Source organism: Paralichthys olivaceus, chromosome 9 (genome assembly GCF_024713975.1).
Source record: "Paralichthys olivaceus isolate ysfri-2021 chromosome 9, ASM2471397v2, whole genome shotgun sequence".
NCBI classification, from domain to species: domain Eukaryota; kingdom Metazoa; phylum Chordata; class Actinopteri; order Pleuronectiformes; family Paralichthyidae; genus Paralichthys; species Paralichthys olivaceus.
This window is the reverse complement of record NC_091101.1, coordinates 19341300-19358825: the sequence shown is the minus strand read 5'-3', so window position 1 is coordinate 19358825 and position 17526 is coordinate 19341300. Positions and strand designations below refer to the sequence as shown.

The following is a 17526-nucleotide window of genomic DNA, read 5'->3' as shown; positions in this document are numbered from 1 at the left end:
GAGTTTGATGTGTCTTTAGTCCCATCCATGCTGATTTAAGTATATGGAGTATGGTGAGCACAGATAAGTGTGCTGTTGACTTTCTTAAGGCATACAGATGTTCTATAAGATTAAATAGGTAAATAGAATATACATAATAATAATATAAATAAAATAATGTATTTATTAATATTATTTAGAGATGTTGAATGTAAGTCTTTTTGATCCACACTCCAGAGAAGAAGGTGGTGGTAATGCACCATTAAGCTGGATGCCAACGGCCTTAAAACAAGAAGAAGAAGAAGAAGAAGAAGAAGAAGAAGAAGAAGAAGTTTCACCTTTGCTAATTGGCCTTATGTAAGGAAGAGAACCGGAGTGGGCGGGGCCTAAATCAATAGTGCAGGAAGGCAGAACATGGAGGTGAAGAGACACAATGAGGACAGAGTTCAAGAAACAGAGGAACTCCATGGTCAAATGTCTGTCAGTGATTCAGAGGACAGACAAGAGTTGTAGCTGTGGACAATGTTCACAGTGACTGACTGCTACTGTGCTAATGCTAACATGGGCTAGCAAAAGTGGTGCCAGGTGAGAGGAGGCCATTACTGATCTGAGAGGAGGCCATTACTGAACGGAGAGGACCGCTGTGCTTTCTCAGGATCGTTCCAGGATTATTCTGCCGTGTGTTTCATCCCTGGTTCCACAAGCTGTTTCTCCAGGACCAGGGCTAACTTCTAACTGTGAGTTAAACTGCACTTTTTCTTTCCTCTGCTGGGGATAAAGCTTCAGATATCACACAGGCCCCTTTTCTTATTGCAGTGTGTGTGTGTGTGTGTGGGCCCACCGCAGTGGTTATCATAAACTAAGCTTTGGTGTTTGTGTTTCCTGAGGATAAGAAGTGAGGAATAAGGATTTTGCTTAAGGAATTCAAGAGGATGTAGGTTTTATGATATTAGCGCAGTGTCCCTCTCTAAACTTGTCGGCTTCTCTTGGCCTGCGTTAATGCTGTGGGGCTTCTTCAGATTTATTCTTTGTAACTAGTGAGTCCTCCTCAAGCTGTTGTATAATATTCTGTCACTTATTGTGTTTCTGTTCTGGACATTGTGTGCAGAGCTTTGTTTTTAGTCTATGGTGCAGATTGAAGTTAGAAAACTTTGTGATCATCATACCTGGTTTATAGGCAATGTTTTGTAACATAATTTGCTTTATTACTGTTCATGTGCGGCTTGTGTATACATTTGGGATGTGAAGCAATCAACATAATCTTCAGACCCAAGTTCACAGCTTCAAAATAAAAGCTCTGTGATTCAGCTCAATGTAAAGCCCTGCAGTGATTAATTGCATTTTATGCTTTTGCTGAGAGAACAATTTGCCAAACGGTAAGTGATCCTGTGAAAGTTGTTGCCATAATGAAGCTCAGTACCTGTCGCTGGTCAGTCGGGTATAAAAAGGTTCATAGCTCAGTGTTTTTAAAGGGTCTAATTTATGTATTTAAGAGAAGTTTAATTTATACTTTGTACATTCTTTAAAACTCCCTATTCACTGAACTGTTTCCCTTTTATTCAAAAGAGTTGTCTGGGGTCAGTTTTTGAAAATACAGCACAGTAACTGAGAATATTGCCATGTTGTGCAGCTTTGTGTTTTAGAAGGGTATCGATAGTTTCCTCCAAAGCAGAAAATCAAACCCCAAAACCCTTTATTCTAACCTGTGTTGAGTTTAAGTAACCGAAGCATATAGAGTCCTGTGTCTATGTCCTTTCCAGGTTTGTTTTGCGTAATAGGGGAGACATTTGTTTGACACTGAGTAGTCACAGTTAGTGAAATGCTAATCAGTCTTGGACTATTCCTCCACTATACCACACATCAGGAAATGCTGCAGCATCATGGCATGTGTCAAGTGGCCTCTAGCAGGGCAAGGACCAGCACCACTCTCTTGGAACAATTAATGTTTTTTCAGGGACATTAAGGCTGGAGAAAGGACATTGGTGTGATGTTGTGGGCAGTGTGGCGCTGCCAGCAGTGTGGGGCTGTACGAACCAGTGTGTGGTGGCTGTTTGCCGGTTGTGTGTTTTGGATATTCTGTCACTCACAGCACAAACATTATCAGCTAATTGCACCAGGACATTGTCAACAAACTAGCAACATCTTCTTCTCCTTGATAGACTTCCTAAATATAATGAAGGAGCTGTTGTTTTTTTAGTTTGTAAGTTTAACAGCTTGCATTTAAAGTGCCAGTGCATCTCAATTTGTAATTCAATTTATGCCATCTACTTACAAATACATCATGAATTGTTAAATGTTGTGTTCAGTAATGTGAGTACACATGCAGATGGGAGTTGTATTATGTCTTTCTCTCCAAGTTTCCCCTCTTTATTTATGAAAGTCTTACTAATTTAAAAGCAAGACAAGGAGAAGTGTTTTCTATAGAGGGCATGGCACTGAGGATACACCCCCCTGTAATGCAGCAGCGAGGCTGCAGTGTGGAAATACCCCAGTGCCACATAAAATGGATGACACAGGGATGGGCTAAGAGGCTTTGCCAAAGCTGTGGCTTACCAGTCTCACAGGTGTTAATGTGTGCTCTGTCTGCCACCACTGAGAAGATTGGGCATCACACTCACATTCAACAACCCAGTGTCTGGCACAAAAGTTACCACCTCCACTATTTTCCCCTTTAGTCTGTTGCTATGTAGAGAGTGAACAGAGTGATTAATTGTTCTGTTTCATAACATGGGCGAGAGGAGAGGATGAATGAACGATGGAGATAATCTTTAAAAAAGCTGGGGGGCTGAGAGGAATTATCACCACTCTTAACTTCAACTAGGGGTTTGAAAGAAATCCAATAATTGCCTATAATCTTAATTTTACTCTCGTCATATAACACATCTCTTCCACATAAAGTGGACAAAAACCCTTAGCCTGTGATTATTAATATTCCATAATTTTATCTTTTCAGCCGCCACCATAATTTCATGCCTTTTCTATTGCTCCCTATGAGGAAGCATATTTCCTGTGCGTTTCATCTCTATTGTGAGTTCCTTTACACAAACAGAATTTACAAAGCTAGCATCCTTTGATTCATAGCTTGTCTTGTTTGGATAATTTGTGATTTTTTTAAATTATTTTTGTTGAGGAAAGTGAAAGGCCCTAATCTAGCAGCACATGAGAAAAAGCTTTTTGGAATGACACTGCACCTTAAGATGCTGATTTTTCCTCTTCTTCCTCTTTCCTTTTTCTTTAACCCTAGGCAAAGGGATTTGCATCACACTTGCATCACAGCTACAAACACTGTCCAATGTTTTAAAATGTATTTTAACAATTATAATATTTTTGGGGGAAAAAAAGAAGAAATTAACTTCCAGTTAATGTTGTACACAACATTGATGATATTATTAGTAATATGAGATTAATCATGTTGATATAAATCTATGATATAAAATAAACAATATCTTATAAAGTACATTATTATATTTTGTATATACGACCTAACTTGAACCCGTTTTACTGTTTCGACACATTTATCTACACAGCACATATTAGTACGTCAGGATGCTTATTTAAATGCTTCTAAGTCTCTTAGTGCTGCCTATGGATAGTGAGCTTTAAGTGTGGAAGAGTGAAATCCCTCCTGTGTCGTCTTAGTGGAATTGCGGGCATGAGCAGACTGGATTTCAGCTCAATAGAAGCTGTAATTAGTTGTAATTTACGGGGCAACTCCTCCCCAGCGACCCTGCTGTGCTGAATCCCCTGGCCACTTGGAAAGATCATGTTTTCTTGCACAGTGCATGGCACTCAAATGAACCACAACACTGCCATAATGGCTTGCTCCCCACTGATTTGCCCACCTTGTGTAAGGTAGCTGAAAGTCACTTCCTGCGATGCTCAGTGGAGCGTATGGGCTGCTATTTCTGTCTAGATGTGTAGGAGCAAGTATGCCAAGAGCCACTATAAACACCTCAATAATAGAAGCACTTGGGATGACTGGCAAAGTTGGTGGTACTCTGAAGATGTTACTGCTAGATGGCTTTGCACCATCAGTGGGATGCCACTGACGATGTGTTTTTAGATGTAATGATGCATTTGCATGTGATTCTCTGTGCTCGTTATTGTTCTGAAATCAGCCCAGATGCAATTTGAGCGCATCAATTTAGAGTCCAATGTTACTCAAGCAACTAATGGACTCTCAAGCAAAATGAAAATTGCTTCCTAATGATCTGACTAAGCTTGATGGGTGAATCTAAATTGATTAGCGAGCTAACATGAATGTAATATGGAATTAGCCTTTGAAAAGTGTGATCAAATTTTTCTCGCACTCGCTGACCTTATTACATTCGAGCATTTCAGTAACAGACTGATAGTTATTGCTTTGTGTTGTATGCACACAAGACCCTTTTCTCTTCCTCTCATCCTGTTGATGAGAAGTATATTGATGTTCTCATAGATAGGTATTGCCATGGCTGTAATGACATAATAGTGTGACAAATAGGACATTACAAGGCACATGAGTGTTTCTTACTGCATGCTTGAAATGATAGGAACTATTTGGAATATAGCGCCTCTCTAAAATCAAAGTAAAATGTTTTCCAATATTCTGCTTTAAGACAATTAAGACATAGTATGACAAGCTCTAAACTGAATGCACACACATATATACTGTATATCTTGAATCTTGAAAGTCACGTATGATAGCCAGCTATACTTATCTGATCATGTTGCATTATTTTCCCAGATGTGCCACTTGGCACAATAGAAAATAAGAAAACCATGCCTTACCTGACCTAGTTGCCACCCAGTGCATGCTACAGGCTGGTGGTTCAGAAAGCAGCGGTGCCTCTGGTCTTCAATCAGCCAAAAAGGGCACACTCGGCTAATCAGCCTCCACTGGCTACCCATGGATGCCAAGAGCAAAGTCAAGTCCCTTATGCTTGCCTTTACTGCAATTTCTCTGGCTACACCCATCTACTTGAACTAAATCATATTCACATATACTCCTGTCATTTCTCTAAGGAGCTTCATCAGGAATTGCCATCCATGCACTCAAGGCACTCTTCTCCTTTGTGGTTCCTCAATGGTGGAATAAGCTGCCAAATGCTAATAGAACAGGAGCATCCTTCTCTATCTTCAAGAACCTCTTTCAGACCCATCTCTAATGAGAGTACCTCCTCTTCTAACACCTCTAACACCCTAGCATACTTAATTTGCACTTACTTCAATGTACATCTTTACTTGATCTTCAGTTTTCTTATTAAACAAATTTAGCACTTAGTACTTACTTAAAATCTTGTACTGTACTCAATCTGTAATGTTGTCCCTCAACTGTAAGTCAGTTTGGAAGAAAGCATCTGCAAAATTGATAAATGTACAAAATAATTGTTTTGTTCAATTTATTGAAGGAATGTGGGTGAATTGGAATTAGTTCCCTTGAAAATATTGCAAAGTGTAACCAGTCAACCTACAAAAGTTAGATTAAGGATTTTTTATTGATGCCAGTTTTCTTCTAGATTGAAGAGTCATAGGTCTTTTGGCTTTCAGTTGAAAAATTATTGTTCTAAACATTTTTTTTAGAAATAGTCTGCTATTAAGCATAATCTTTTTTAGCACTAAGAAAAAATGAGGAAGTGTGACTGGTAAATTTCTGTGTAGATACGGAATGTAAAACAGATAATAATTTATGCTGTACCATCTTCTAATTTTTAATGTGCCAGTGGCTCTGTTGATGTTTCTCTTCTTTCAAATCAACCAAACATACAACATGGAAAGCTAAAAATTGCAGAGGATAAGATAATTTTCACATAAGTACTTACTTTTGTCAGAAAGAAACTTTTTAATTTGCAAATATAAAATGTCATGTTAATGCCATTTGTAATTTTGTACAAGGCCAATATGGCAACTGAAAGCAATCTAACAAACACAAACAGGATCAGCAAATCAGGAAATATTCTAATTTAACTTCTCTCTCATTTTCAGAAACAATAGCTGTAACTAGTGCATACTTTAGTATAGGCATTATGACTGTTTTAATTAGGAATTAGTGAGACAACACATTTTAATATTGAATATAGCTCAGCCACTCACATTTATCTTCCATCTGACCTTTAAACCACCCCTGGGTCCCCTGACTGGACTGCTGTCTCCTCAGCTACTTACTCATTCTGCTGTCCAGATGGTTTGTCCCCAGTTGTCGCCAGAAAAGAGAAATGAAGGAGGTAAGGAGTGTGATTGAAAAGGCAAGAAAAGCACAACATGGATGAATTGGGTTTGACCCAAATATTACATGGGCTCCCCTGTCTCGGTATGAAAGACTGAGGGACACTCGAATACTGAGATGAGCTGGCAGCTGGAGCGGAGCACGACAAGCTCTCATCCCTCCAGCCCGCATCCTCTTCCCCTTCACCTGCTCATCCTCCACTCTGCTCTAGACCCTTTACAGCAGCTCACCTCAGTGAGAATGAATAATGAATGTGACTAGACACATAGGTCAGAGGTGACGTGTCTGTGAGGGAGCAAATTCCTCCTTGATTAGTACATAAAAAGTGGGGCCCATCTGCCTCCTCTCTGGGATTTGACAGGGGTCTGGCCAGGAATGCCAGGAGTCTAGGGACAGCAGAGCAGAAACAAGGGGGGGTAGTCCTCTGAACCAAGCAAGGAGAGACAAGGGGTACTCACTTCATCATCACCTAACATTACTGACACTGCAGCATTGTGATGTGCAAAGCTTTAACTTGCCTTTAAGCATATTAACATATTAGTCTAGTGTATATAAATCAGGTTATCAGCTATTGAATGATAAGAACAGCATTAACTGTTAATTCATGAAACGTACAAGTTATGTAAATTGTTTTAGGCTATCAATGCACAGGAATAAAACTATTTTATAAGGTAGTCATTCTTATTTAAACACAAATGTCTAATATTTCCCTTCTTTAAGGAACTAGTTCAGTGCCCATACTACCGGGTACTCAGTCCGCAGAACTCTGAAACCGCACCACCGCTGCTGCGCAAAAAGCTGTTCACCTGTTTATTAATTTAAGTTCTGTGAAGCTCAGTACGCAGAATCCCAAATTAGAGAATCACTTGTTGTGATTGACAGCACCTGCTTGTTCCTTTGGCCCATAACAATATGCAAAGTGTGACAATCAAGAATTGAATAGAACTCAAGAACTGCCATCCATGCACAGACAGATTTCTGGAATCATTGATGATAGATAGATAGATGATACGTTAAAAAGCCACTCTTTCAATTGTACATTACAGTATAAGAATCAATTTTTACTTGCTCTGCTTCACCTTGCTATCTTTACTATGAGCACAGAAGTCTTTTTCATTCCACCAATGGCTCTTGACCAGAGCAGTTCTTTATAATAGGCCAAAAAGACAGCTGACCGCAGACTGCTTCCTGTACAGTTTTTGAAATGACTCGCACAAGGGTCTTCAAGGCCATTTGGAACACCACTAAGAATCCCTTGAAGCTCCTGACCTCCCATGAGGGGCATCATTGATCTTATTAGTCTTTATAGAAGGATTAACCGTGGGATCTCCTCAGTAGACCTTTCCATTCATTTACACTGATTGACTGCGGTGCAGGGAGGTAAAGTACTGAATCATATCCCATAGTAGCAATGCAATATATACGTGACGAGTCCAGAGATAAGCAAATATGTTGGGAGAGGAAAACATAGGCAGGTTCACCTCGAACAGAAAGACCATACCCTTCGGCAGCGGCTATAATTAATATGCTAAATTGAATTGCAATAATCGACTAGGGGACTGGCCTTGTGCTCCAGAGGTAGGATGATTAAAATGTTAGGCTCCAGTGAAGGGGTGATCGGGACCCTGGTGAATTAAGGATTGGATTTGATGGCAGACAATGCAGCTTCTATTTTTCATTAATTAGCCTCAGATCCATAAAAACCCATGAAAGACTTCAATTGTGTATTACTCCAGCCTCTCAATTACACTCATTCATTAGCTCTGAATGGCCTTCACCAAAGCATTATAGCACATGCATAAGAGAATAAAAGAGTGAATGAGAGATTGAGTAGACTACCCTAATGCCCCTGGGTCTCATTATTATATGTGGGGAGTTTATGAAAAATGTTAGGGTCCTTTGTCAAATGTCAAAAGGGTGGATGTTACATGGCCAACATCCAACACAATACATGTGTGAGACATCAAATAATAAAAAGTTTCTATTTTAAACATGCAGTCACATCCACACAGCCTTGATATATATTACCAATATCCTGTTGTGTTCGTGAACGAGTGAATCACACATTTTCAGTTTCCATAAGGCATTCAATCTTCCAAAGAGTTGCTTCTTGAAAGACAAAATCAAAGCATACTTTTATAGTTCTGTAATTATATAAGAACTAATGTAATTGCCCACACATATGTACATAAAAACTCCCTCCTAGACTTTAGAGACCATTTCTATGATTATAAGCTGTGAAAACAAGTCATATTTCCACCCCAACCACAAGAGTAGATATTCTTAAATCACCAAGGTACTTGTTCTTCAGGATTTCAAACAATCTTCATACAGAATGCATATGTAGGGAGCTTTTAAATAATTTAAACAAGACGGGCTCCTGTTGTGGCTGTTGGTATATAAAACTCTCTATAGGCCCTGAACACAATCTGTGATTAGAATCTCCTTTGACATTTCTTTGTTGGAATGTCTTTGCATTACTCTGACTCAGTTGACTCAGTAAAATGTTTTGTTTTTCTCCCACAGCCAAAAAGGATTTAGTACATCAACGTCTTAAGAAGATTACAAAAAAAGCAAGAATTGTCATATATCCTTATTTCCCCCTCTCTCTATGTCACAATGTGTGTGTGTGTGTGTGTGTGTGTGTGTGTGTGTGTGTGTGTGTGTGTGTGTGTGTGTGTGTGTGTGTGTGTCTGTGTCTGTGTGTGTGTGGTAGACTGTGGGTGCAAGCATACAGAGATAGAGAGGTGTAGTGACAGCATAAGAGAGGTGCGTGCGTGTGTAATGAAACCCATAATTACAGGGTGAGAAACGGGTATTGTTCATCTGATTGACAAGTCCCTTTCAGTCACGAGTGCAGTTCTCTGTCTAAGGCCTGTTTCCCCCCCCCCCCCCCCCCCCCCCGAAGGCCATGCACCCTCTGCTGCAGCACGACAACACAAAGGCACCACTCTCTTGGAAAGGGAGTGTGCTTGACGATAATGCATAATTTGCATTCAATTCTTGGATATGACAGGCTTCCTTATAGTATAGTTGAGCCTTGGGTCTAATTTACATTGTCTTTATCAGGTGCTATTATGCTTTGTTAAGGGACAAACATTTGGAGCATATGACATTTATCTGCCTGACACAATAGTGATATGTTTAGCCAGTGTATTGTGACAATAAAAACAAGCTGCTGATGTGTAAGGATATTGTAGCAAAGGTGCACCTTGTTTGAAAGAAGCCAGTGGCTCTGTTGATGTTTTTCTTTTATGTGTACATGTTTACATGGGAGCAGACTGACGTATAAAATTGAGCAGATATTTCATCTTCCCATGAAAAGATGAAATTGTGTTACAAATGTCAGACCAATTTCAACATTGTTTTTTTTCACAAGGGAAGTCTGCATGTTTGGTGTCATTTATGCAATGACACCTTCAAGTATCTGTTTTCAAACCCATGTCTTCACATGCTCTTCACCTCCTTCCAATATTTGTAGAGAAAAATAACCTTCTACTGTGAACACAGTATTTTTCTTACAGTCTACTTGTCCTCAAGCACACTCACTCCTGGCAGTGTGGGCAATTTTATTGAACATGGCTTTTTCCTCTGACTAGTCTTCCAGAACAAAAGTTCCATACAGGAGATTCTAGAATGTCACATATCAGGTCAGTGCGTCCCGGTATGTGATTCCTCAGATATTACACATTTTTAATTCCTCCTTACATGCCACAGGAGACTAGTGGGAGCGGTGGCTGCCCATAATTGAGCCGTATTGTTGCTGAGCTTAGGATTCTTGTGGGAGAAGGGCAGAAGATGGAGGAAAACACAAGCCTGACCCTGGAGACAGAGAGACACAATCTGCTGTACATACCTCTAGCTCATACCCTCCCTTCTCATAGCCTCCCTTCTCCCATATCAATGAACTCCCTCACTCTCTCTGCCTCCTGCACTGGTCATTTGCTCCTCTCTGCCTGATTGTAGTACACATAGTTAACCCAAATGTAAAATGTGCCAGGTCTGGGCTAGGATCATACCTGCTCCCTGATGAGTGATTAAACACATATGGAGCATATCGGCATTCCCAGAACCCCCCAACCAGCCCAGGGATATGTGCTCACTCTCGATTGCCGGGCCTCATCTGCCACCTGCACCTTTTTTAAAATGAATTTGTCACACATCTGAGGCCAGGAAACTGGCCGGCTGAGTGCCACCTCCATTTGAGCTCAATGGTTTGAACACTATCAGGAGGGAAGTATCAAAAATGGCACAATTTGAATTGCATGTGAACTGCTTCACCATGTGCTGCATTGCTTGTTTTTAGTGACAGGAAGACAAGCCCTCAAGCAACAATATTTTTTTTCCCACTTTGCAAGTGTTATTCTGGTGATTCCTCTTTCATACTGGAAGTGTTAACCATTGTTTCTGTGTCCAACATGTCCCTTTGTCATGTCTTCTTGTCAAAGGAGCATTGCAGCAAATTAATTCCCCCAGGACCCTAGGCCAGTTCTCTGTTACAGTCACTTTTTCCCCTTCACTAAAGTTGAAGCACTGTAATATCTACAGTCAAAAGAGAAATAGCTTGTCTATTAATACTGAAACGCTGCACAGATACTTAGGTGCAGGAGAGGAAATTCCTGCAGGAATCACAATTTGCCTCAGCATTCCCTGGCCCTTCACAGTTTAATAACTCAATAGATTACCTGCCGCAGTTTCCAAGGACATTAAACTAAGTTCTTCCAAGGATCGATGGGAAAGGGCTTTTTGGATATCAACACTGTTCAATACTGCACACTTCATTTCCCACACCATACAGGCTCCTACATTTAATTATACCTCACTGAATGGTTTTAATTCCAACTTTGTACAGTTACATAGAGTAGCTGTCAATGAGACGAAGACAGAAGCACATCACTAGAAGAAAAAAAGAAAGAAGAAAAATTGTTATATTCAGGAATTGAAAATACAAGGCATACAGATTAGAAAACCTTGTAACACAATTTGAACACACATTTTAAAGTAACATTAGGTGACTGGGCAAGAGATTAATTTCTCTAAAGGGTATGTATTTCACAAAAAAAAGACTGGCTTACGTAGGGGATGTGAGAAATGGGCACTTATATTTAAGTCAGCTGGCAGGTAGGGAGGAGTTATTGGTGCCCACTTGCTTTGTCAAAGGCAAGAAGGTCTTTGGAAGGTCTTTTTCAAGTGTGACACTCATTGCTGTGGACTATTTACCTACGCTTGTGCTTTTATTTATCGCACAGTTCCACACCATGAATTATCTAATGTCTTATGGACTGTAAATTTCCCTAATGCAGTTCTGCGCCCTTCCTCTACACTTACCTACAAACATGTGTGCACACACCACAATCAGCCACAGGCGTACACAATCACCCTGAAGTCACCCTTTTGTAGGACTACTCCCTCAGCTTTATTGAGTACTGTGGCAACAAAATGCCCACATTTGTCGGCAACGGCTGAGTGATGAAAGCATCTGCCATAAGAACCCCTGGTGTCCTTTTGAGGCCCTTGTGAAAGCAGTAAACATGCTGTCACCAATCAATCAGTGAGAGTACTATAACATTGTTTACTAGCGCAGCTCATTAAGCAATGTAGCACAACATGCTAACTTAATTTAAAGTGAGATTTATTGTGGCATGGGCAGGAGAACCAATGTCCTGGAGCTCAACTCTGTGCCATTGTGGATCTAGGTTGCTAAATTACAATTAAGAGCCGCTGATAAATTGTTCTGTTCTCATTTCACCTTACTCTGGTTTTTCCGATGGACAATAATAAAGAATTAGTGGAACGAAGGCAAATAATTTGCTGTCAAGCTATTGAGTGTGACTACAGGTCATGCAAAGGGGCAAAGTTTTAAGTGGAAGTAAATTGGAAACGTAGGCGCTTATTCTCACCAACTAGTCAAAGTTTTCAACTAGAAACTTTTACTGTAAACCAAGCATGGTGGTGAAATTCAATCCAGATCAAAATCAATAACTTTTTTACTTTTGCAGCATCTTAGTGTTTGTGAAATTTTTACAATAAAAAGATTATTTTGTTTTAACAACAGCATAAAAACCTCTGTGCTACATGATTGCTCATGGACATTCTGGAGATGTGTATAAATAACAGAAAAGAAGTGCAGTTGGCTAACTTCTCTCACATAAACTCACATCGACACAGCAGTGGAAATGACACGCACACTGACAGCCCTCCCACTGAGGACGAGGTCACACTAAGCCCAGCGATCAGGACTCTCAATGGGGCTTCTTCCCAGGTACCAGGTTCAGAGCCATCTCTCTAGCAAGTGCCTCTAGGGAGTAGTCACACTTTTAAAAGACGGAAATTAAGTAGAAAAATGTCTGCTCGTTCACTGATGTAATTATCTGTCCTGGATTAACATCTGTTCGCAAGCTTGAGTGCCAAGTCCACTTCAACACGTGCCAGTACCTCATGGCAGTGCCGGGTATGTGTACCTGTGTCTATTTCCAAACGTTGTGTATCTTGGCACCAGCTGCAGCAACTTTTCACTCTGACATCCTCCACCCATTCAACATCTGCGTATTTATGTGAACATCTTGGCTGCGGTCATTGAGAATACCAACGTTGTGACGCCACCTAATCAGTTTTTTTCCAGTACAACCATGACACTGTAGCACAGCATTTCTAAGATACCAATTATTGAACAAATTAATTTAGTTCTACCAAAATAGAAATAAATATTAACTAGAAAGTACTGCAATATTACTTCAGTTTGTCATATTACCATATTTCTGTTCAGGAGGTATTTTCTGTTGACTCTCTTTTCATTATAACATTAATCCAAGTCCTTAGAGATTATCCTTTCCTGTTGGTGGGGGGGCTCTAGAAAGCTCACTTGCATGCTTCATATATCTATATCATGTGTGTCAAAGTGAGTGTCAGGGTGGGTGTTCTCATGGTGGCTTATTCCCCCCTTAACAACTCTGTTGAAACAGAGCTCAGGTGGCCTGCATGTTCTATAGAACTTGCTTGATATTCAGCCTGCAGACCTGGGCTAATCCATTATGCATTGGCATTGTTCTTTTAACCCACCCTCCCTTATTAGAAAGGCCAACTTTCCCTGGTGCTGCTCTAAGCGTGAGCTAAATGAAGGATTCCAATTGAGTTGTGGTTATTGACATGCAATAACCAAAGGATTACACCTGTCTTACTGTGGAAATGTCATCCATAAGCAGAAGGAATGTATTTGGATGACCCCTGGGCATAGATGGTGAATATTCCAGTGGGAGCAAATTATAACTGAACTACACCATGGAAAAGAGAATTTGCATCTCATCTCGTTAACTGGGCCCTAATTATCTTGACTCTTTAGTTATTGAAGCAGACGGAATAGAGCACTCTGTCCTCTCTATTAGATCAACTGTCTGGGGAGTTTTTTAGCTATAGGTTAATGAACTGCAGAATATCAGGCAGAATGCAATCACAGCTCAGCCAATATTACCAACGTTATGTTTTTTTTTCTGGGCATGTGCATCGGGGCTGAGAAAAGTCAGCTCTCAGGGGATCATTCCCCTGTAGTTTCAGAAATGTTGCACCAATGTCATGGGGGTTTTCTTCCATTAAATTCCAAATATTTAAAATCATCTGCCCTTGTTGCCTTACAAATGTCCCTGGCTGGGGAATATCATCAACTACTCCCATTACAATGCATGACATGTTTTACAGAGCTCAGTAAGTATAAGATTTGCGTAGCCTTTGGCTTGTCAAATGATTCTATAATTGATTAGATTAATACTGATCAGTGCTAACAGTGAGCTGAGGGTAGACTGATGTCAGTGTAGAGCAGATAATTGGATATTAGTGTGAATACATTATCAGTGATTAAAATGTTTCAAAATGTTATTTAAGAAATGTAACACACATACATGCAAAATTTCTAAAGGGAATAACAACTGATCTGGTTTTTAAAATTTTTGATTAATAAATGTAAATACACAGTATGATACTTTTCTCATCGTAAAAAAATGTCTGGACAGATATATTACATGCTACAATGGCCATATAACATAGAGAGTGATCATTATAAAGATAGTTATGTCTGTTTTGAATTTAATTCTTTTGACCTGAACAAATGTATTATATTTAAAAGGAATTAGGGGTATTTTGTCCTTAAAATGTAAATTAAATAATTTATTTGAGAAATTACTTTATTTATTCATGGAACAACATTTAAAGAATTGTGAATTTATGAAACTGCAATTGCATGAGTACATGATAATGATATAAAAACCATATAGAAAGCATATCATGAGGCTACACTACTAGACACAATAGGCAATGTGATCTGTGGATCTTCTCCCTCTAGACCTAGCGACTCAGTCAGGAAGCAGAAAATTTCCAGATGTTAATGGACCAGTTCGGTTTAACCTTTTGAGCGGTCAGCCAAACTAGAAAAAACTTAACATTAGGTGGTTTTAACAAAGGACAACATTAAAACACTCCATCTTGCCTGACTTAGTTACCACAGTCTCACTGTAGTGCTTTTTTGATAGAGAATGCGCTTGCTGGGTGTTAGCTTTATTCTACCAATCACACCAGACCACCGCTCAGTTGTAGGCCCTTCCTTTTATATTTAGTAGCATGAGTGTGATTAGCACCTATGCCACGAGAAGCAGAGTCCATTAAATGAGCCATTTGTCCTTCCGGAGCCAATGCTATCACTGAATATGGGCTCTTGCTCTTGTAGCTACCCTGCTGGTTCGTCTTTGCTGGCAGGCTTAAGCCTTGGGCATGTCAGCCAATCACCCTTTGTTGTTCAATGGACTAACTATCCAATAGCAACATGATGCCGTGTGTGTGGGAAGTAGCAGAGCTGATGGCAGCTTCCTGACTATCTGCTTGCTCTGATTATTATAAAGAGCCAAGTTCTTGCTTTGACATGCAGTGTGATCTGATGGGGCTTTTTCTCTGCTTCCTCAGTTTTATTTGTACAAAATGGCTCAAAAGTGGAGACATCAATGACTTGAGTCAGTGGGTCAGCAGAGGGACAACTAATCAGAAGAGTACATCAGAGCCTGTGATTTGTATATAATATTGTGATATTAACAGTGACTAAGCTGTTGGGCTAACCACTTGCTTTTTAACAGTGACTCGCAAATTAATATAATCCCCAGTAGTTTTAATCGCTTCTGTCTCTTGTATTCCTCCACCTCTAGGTTCAACAGTTTAATGTGGTCATTGTCCTGCACCTGTCTATCGTATAATGGTTTAATTTCCACAAAAAACCTCAAGGTTACCCAGATCTAGACAGTTTTAGAGTCTTTCCCTGCAAATTGAATGTATGGATATGTTGAGGGGCATTACAAATATGAGCTAAATGAAAATTTAAACAACCACAACCACGCCTTTTGCAGAAAAATCTCCCTGTGACAAAAGCCACTTGTTGGTTGAATATGTAAATTTTAACAGCACACACTATCTATCAAGTTGCAAATGCCTTGAGGTTTTGTATCATTCATTAGTAATTCTGATTAGGATTCTGTCTATTTCCTGTGTAACAGAAGGTCCAGTGCTTCTGTTGTTTTCATTCATTTTGTTCATCCGGCTGAATCTCTGAGGACTTGATGCCATCTTACGGCCATCTCCTCTCCAGCTGGTCCACAGGTGGCTAAGTACACTTTGCTCTTATTTGTCTGGCCCGCCTGTTCAATATTAGCCTTCTCTCCATCCAGGAACAGCCCCTGATATTGTTATGAGAGGGAACATAGAATCAAGAAGAGTGAAAAGGCATTTGGCTGGCATTTTCCACCTTGGCTAAACCCAGCTCCCGGTCCCTGGGCCAGACTGTTTTGTTTTTGTTTGAGCATTGATGATGACACTGTTCCAGGTCTCCACCTGTGTCCTCCTCCTCTGATCAGTGAGGTGGCCATGCTGAGAAGGGATAAGCAACAGCAGGATGCTCTCATCTCTCCCTCGTCTTTCTGCACTGATAAGCATACAGAGATTATCAGGATTGCAAGGTGTTAGAATCTCAATCTTTTATGCTTGACCGAAGATCAATGTACATTTGTCTGTTTGACTCAAGTACTTCCGCTCTGGTCATGCATACTCAAACTATGAAATAAAGAAACCCTTTAATTTATGAATCACTTTGTAAATGTTTAGGGATATGTTTGAAGGTTTGGGGCTTTCCAGTGTTATTTTTGCCTATAATAACATTACTATGAATACATGTTATTATAACTACTACACATAATATATATTATAGAGATCACCATGTACTCTGCATGTTCTGTTTTGACTTGGGCATTTTCCCATGTGGGACATGCTAATATTATTTGAGTTTCAGACATGAAGACATTTATAATAGTTAGTTTGTGACATTCAGCGTCTTCTACATAAATCATCTCAACAATAGATTGAAAGGTTTGGCTGGAGATCCATGCCCAAAACAAAAGACGTCAATTTTAGATTAGAGGAACACAATTATGTTTAAAAATTATACTTGGTAAGGAACAGATTATTATACTCCTGCTATACTACATTACTATAATACTTAAATAGAGTATGTACAGCTGCATGTAAACCTGAATATTATTGGAATATTTCTTTTTCTTTAACAGCTTAGTAAGAAATTTGTCTTATTTGTAGTGAGGGTGAAATATTGTGTGCATGTAAATGTAGTGAGTGTGACTTGTATCGTCTCCTTCTTCTCCCTCCTGAGGCTCAGACACAGTCTCAGAGTCTCACTCCCCAGTCTCAGGCTGACTACACATGATAAGCAGTCTGCACTACTCTTGCCACTTGGGTTCAATGCTGGGAGCTAAGTTCAACCCCTATTTGTCATTATGTAATTTATATAATTTATAGACAAGAACTGTTCATGCACAAGAACAGCCAATACACACTCATTTACATAAATTATACGATAGGCAACTGTTTCTTCTTTGTGAGTCTTAATTTGAGTATAGGCTTGCTTTGAAAGGGCAAACAGAGCAAGCAAACAAGGTTTACATTCACATCCTTTAAACTTAATGCAGCAGGATGTGATCATTGCCCATTGCTTTTCCTGACTCTAAATTGTGATGCCTATTCTAAAATATATGTGCATTCTGACCTTTATAAGTGTTCCCATGGGAGAAATGATATACCAGAATAATTCATAAAATGGATGCAACTCTGAGGCAAATATACAAAATAATCTTAATAATCAGACATGTCCTTTTTAATGCTCATGCTTTTTTTTTTCAAATATGCTTCACTTGCTACTTGCAGGGATCCTCTAGCTGTGTTCGCAACTCTTAGCTTGCTTTCTTACTGCCTTGCTAGCAAAGCGCAATTATTTACAAAATATAAAAATTCAGTTTTTAAAAACT

General features: G+C 39.6%; 1 long non-coding RNA gene across 1 annotated transcript in view; it reads left to right on the top strand.

Moving 5' to 3' along the window:
• Positions 1-266: 266 nt before the first annotated feature.
• LOC138411537 (uncharacterized) overlaps positions 267-17526 on the top strand; it is a 155443-nt gene continuing 138183 nt past the window's right edge. Inside the window, exon 1 of the long non-coding RNA XR_011244156.1 lies at positions 267-716. This is a non-coding gene — a long non-coding RNA (uncharacterized lncRNA). The remainder of the gene's footprint in view (positions 717-17526) is intronic.